This window comes from Hylobates moloch, unplaced genomic scaffold (assembly GCF_009828535.3).
Source record: "Hylobates moloch isolate HMO894 unplaced genomic scaffold, HMol_V3 SCAFFOLD_31, whole genome shotgun sequence".
NCBI lineage: Eukaryota > Metazoa > Chordata > Mammalia > Primates > Hylobatidae > Hylobates > Hylobates moloch.
In genome coordinates this window covers 212,992-218,109 of record NW_026652306.1, presented here as the reverse complement: position 1 = coordinate 218,109, position 5,118 = coordinate 212,992, and the positions used below count along the sequence as shown (strand labels likewise).

Genomic DNA, 5,118 nt, shown 5'->3' with positions numbered 1-5,118 from the left:
ATAAGTGCTCATGCCATTGTTCCAGTGAAATAGGATCTACAGAATCAAGCAGATGGGGTTATTGAGAGTGAAACTGCAGTAAACAAAGATGAATTAAAAGTGTCAGGCAATGACACCAATTTTGAAAAAGAAAAACAACAGAAAAAGAAGAGAGGTTCCCCCCAAAAAATGATGATGATACAAAAATCTCATAGCAGAGATTTTGATGAAAACAACGATGAAAAAGAAATCAAAGCTCATGCAACAGAGTGGCAAGAAATACATCAAAGCATACAAGGGAAGAAGAGAGCTTTACTGAAAATCAGATCATCTTATTTATAGTCTGTACTTTCCTAAGAACTAACCAGAATGATGGTAGCTATATATTACAGTTACGAAGGAACAGATTAATGTCTAGGTGATATCGCATGAATATCAAATGTATAAGGAAAAGAGAAATGGAGTTTTCTTCACCACGTAAACCTGGAAATTGTCAATATAGAAAATCGAACACAGTGCGGGGAACACAGGATCACCTAGACCAGGACAAGAATTAGCACTTTGAAGATCACTTTAAGAAGTATGATAATGTTTACATGCATTTCAAAATGTTTTTGTTTTAGGAATGTATAATAATCTGTAGACAGCACAGAACTGATTTGAAGGAAAGTATTCAATTTTTTAGCAGAAATATTTACCCTAAACAAATTAGGCAGTGGAGATGTCTTGGTAAAGCCTGAAAATGGCTTAAAGATTGTAAAAGCTTTTAAAGTGTAGTATAGTATATTTGTTTGATTTCTAATAATGAAAAGTCATTTTTTAAATTGTGTATCTAGAAATGTGGACTGTGTGTTGTCTGATTAACTTACAGTCCCAGTTTAAGAAAAAAGTATGTAAAAGGCATTTTATAAATGAGAAACCATTTGCATTCTGTTTTGGTTTTTGCAAACATTTTAATGTAAACACCTCAAGTATGTTTTCAGTAACATCTGCTTAAATTTTAATTTCTTCATAAGTGCTGTTATTTATTTTATTTATTTGTAGGATATTTATAACAAGCATATGTATAACAGCTTCATTTATAGCTTTACTCTTTTTTAAACTACTATGGTGATCACTTAGCATTTTTTTATATTTTACATAACATAAAGAGCTACATTTTGGAATGTGCCTTTTCTTAATTATACAATTACCAAAAAATTATGAAAATGACCCGATAAAGTCAGAATGTCTCTATTTCAGCAAAACAATGCAAAATCTAATACTTTCATAAGCCAAATGCATAAAAGATTATGAGATAATGTATTATCTGAAGTTAGTGGTTTATTTGTACATTTTATTAAATGTACAATATAAATGTAGAAATATATATTAGTTTTTAATATATGTCATTAACAGAAACTCTTTCAAGGAAAAAACACAGCATGTAAAGAAAGCATTTTAAAATTTTTCCCTTATCTTGAATTATAGTCAAAATCTTTGCCTTGAGTTATGTTTGTGATGGCATCTTTTTCTCCCCACCAAAACGAATATATATAGTGAAGTCACATAAATCAATTTACGTTTCCAAATTAGTTTTGATTCCATTAATTGGTTCTTAGGACCAGAAATATAATGGAGTGAGTAAAATATTTTGGTCCTAATAAAATAGAACACTGTTTTACATCAAAGCAGGTTGTCAGTTTCTGAAAATATGATAGACCAGATGTCTGAAGATAAGTTCTAGGATAGCAGTTATCTTATATTTTAACATGTTTCATAAGATATATCTTAACAATTATTTTCAGCTACATTGTTGAGCTGGAGATATAGCAAGAGAAATCCAAAGAAACCAGAATCAAGAATATTGGGAGGCTGAGGTGGGAGGATCACTTGATCCCAGGAGGTCAAGGCTACAGGGAGTCATGTTTGTGACACTGTAATCCAGCCTGGATGATAGAGTGAGAACCTGTCTCAAATAAATAAAATAGTAATAATAAAATTTAAAATAATATATATAAGTAAGCTTGCATCAAAGCCAGAATTGCATCTAAGCTAGAACCTGTGAAATAGGTTCAATCTTTTCTTTCAATGTTGCAAACAAACTTTTTGCGTTGGCTGTGATTTTCATAATACTGAGAAGGATACACTTCTGTGTCTGCTTTTAAATCCAGGTCGTGAGAAGTTTCTCCATATCTAATCTAAGTCATTCTCAAAGTTTTGTAAGCTTCTTTGCCTTCAATCAAGCAGATTCTGTTGTTTTGTTTTGTTTTGTTTTGTTTTTTTGAGACAAAGTCTTGCTCTGTTGTCCAGGCTGGAGTGCAGTGGCTCAATCTCTGCTCATTGCAACTTCCACCTCCCAGATTCAAGCAATTTTCCTGCCTCAGCCTCCTGATTAGCTGAGATTATAGGCACATGCCACCATGCCTGGCTAATTTTTGTACTTTCAGTAGAGATGGGGTTTCACCATGTTGGTCAGGCTGGTCTCGAACTCCTGACCTAATCAAGCAGATTCTTAAACACCTTCTATCACTTTGTTCCTGTTCTTCATGATTGTAGCTATGACAAAATGAGACTGTAGAGCAATAACCACCCCTGATTTTCCACCTTTGTATTCCTTAATCACTTATAATTTTGTTTCCCACTCAATCACTATTGACAACACCACCTATTGACAACATTAGTCATGGATTTTGTATGCCTGTGGATCATGAGGAACAAAACAACAAAAGATTAAACAAGGCACAAGAGAAAATGAAACAATCAAGTTACACCATAAACGATATATATGAGGCTTCTGCCAACACAACACAGCAAACTATTTTACAGTAAACTTTTTTATAGGTAGAAAGAGTACACTTCAAAATGATGATGAAAAGTATAATATAGTAAATACATAAACCAGTAACATAGTCAATTATTATCAGTATTGATGGAAGCAGCTGTCCAGCCACAGCTGCAGACCCTGGCATCCCTGTGCTCTCTGGGAAGGCCCCATCCCTGCAGGCTCAGAAAGGCCTGCCCCCGCTGCCTGGACTCCCCCTACTCCTGTCCTCCACTTTGATTTTGGAGCAAAGTTGATGCTGAGCTCAGACACTGTTGCAACTCATCCAGGTGTGTCTGTGCTCAGAGTGGTGCTGACATGCCAGCTGTCTACTTCCCTGGCCCCCTCTAGACTTTGGGCCCTGACAGCACAGGAGAGAGGCTGAGGGTGGTACTAAGGGTGGCTCAGCATGGACCTGCAGGCATCCCTTGGCCTTAACAGCCTGGACTCTGTGGATGGCACGCTGATGGCAGCAGGAGGCTGACAGGCTCCTGGGTGGAAAAGGGTGGTTTCCCAGTGAAGCCCCACCTTCGGGCCTCGTACAGGCTGCCAGTTCCATGGACTGGAGTGAGAACATATGGTGCTTTTCCAGGCCCACCCATGGCTGTCCATGGACCAATCAGCACACACTTCCTCCCCTCTGAAGCCCATCAAACCTCTCTCTGCTGAGAGCTGAACAGAAGTTAGGATGTCCTGCCTGTGGAGAGGACCTATCCACTGTGGGTCTCCTCTCTGCCTAGTCTGCCCAGAGCTGAAGGGATGTTGGGAGGACCTGCCTGTGAAGAGGAGCTACCCACTGTGGGTCTCCCCTCTGCTGAGGGGTGGACACTCACTGAGATGACCTGCCTGCAGAGAGGAGCTACCCACTGTCAGTCTCCTCTGAGCTGTTCCGTCAATAAAGCGCCTCTTTGCCTTGCCTACCCTACACTCGTTCACGTATCTCATTCCTCCTGGAAATGGGACTCAGCAAATGGCAGGGCTGAAAGAGCTGTACCACAAACAGGGCTGAAACACATCCCTTGCTTGCCATGTTGCAGGTAATAAGAAGGAGTGAAGAGAGAAGGAGAGAAGAGCTGTGGCCCTTTGAGGAGCCCAGACCTTGCATTTCCCTGACCCAAGGTTGTGACACCCTCTTTGGGACTCTGTGGTTCCTGGAATCTCCCAGCTTTTGGGTGCCACCACATTCCCCAGTGCCAGCCATGGAGGCTGCTTGCGGTATGCCTGGCCCAGTCACAGCCTCACAGGGAACTGACACCTATGCTGGTGCCTGGAGCTGCCCTCTGCACTGAAGCGGACATGCCTGGCTATGCACAGTGGCTGGACCACACAATTGGTCACTCACAAACCGCTCCTTGCTCCGCACCTGTCTCAGCCTTGGCAGGTGTGGCATCCAGGCCAGTAGGATGAGCTGAACACAGCCTGCCAGGCTGAATGGGTGAAATGAGCCAAACAGGCCCTAGCAAAACTCAGGCAAAGGCACCACTGGCCACGGAGGTTTCTGGCTGGAGAAGCAACACCCCAAGGATCTCGTGACATTATCACATACTATATACTGTATGTGATTGTACAAGCTATACTTTTGTACAATTGGCAGTGTAGTAGGATTGTTTACACCAACATCACCACAAATATGTGAGTAATGCATTGCTCTATTACATTTAGATGGCTATGACATCACTAGGTGACAGGAATTTTTTAGCTCTATTGTAATCTTATGGGACCACCATCATTTATATGGTCTGTCATTGTTATACTGCTCATGACTGTATAAACACATACAAATACGTTCAACTATCATACTGAAAAATTAAGAAGCAAATACAATTGTGTCCTACAACTATAGCCTTAAAGTCCCATTTTTTAAATACTTTTCACTAAAAGAAAACACACTGGTTGTAGGAAAAGATAGCATATGATTAATAAATAGTATCATCTTGAAAATGTGGCTATGCAAGATAGAATTTTATGTCTACTTATATATGTGGCATTGTTTGTAGAAAAACTTTTATAATGTTCAGTTCAGCAGTATATATACTAAAACTGGAACAATATAAAGAAGATTAGCATGTCTCCTGTGCAAGGATGATGCTAAATTCATGAAACATTCCATATTTTTAGGATCTCTTCAAGAAGAACTACAAACCACTGCTCAAAAAAATTACAGATGACACAAACAAATGGAAAATCATTCCATTCTCATGCATAGGAAGAATCAACATCGTGAAAATGGCAATATACAGCCCAAAGCAATTTATAGATTCCATGATATTCTCATTAAACTACCATTGACATTCTTCACAGAATTAGAAAAAGAAAACTATTTTGAAACTCATAGG

At 39.2% G+C, this 5,118-nt stretch overlaps 1 non-coding gene across 1 annotated transcript; it reads left to right on the top strand.

The window, feature by feature from the left end:
* The first annotated feature begins 4,792 nt into the window (after window positions 1-4,792).
* LOC116463264 (U6 spliceosomal RNA) lies at window positions 4,793-4,898 on the top strand. Its single transcript, XR_004246635.1, has one exon. It is a non-coding gene; the product is annotated as a U6 spliceosomal RNA (small nuclear RNA).
* Window positions 4,899-5,118: the final 220 nt, after the last annotated feature.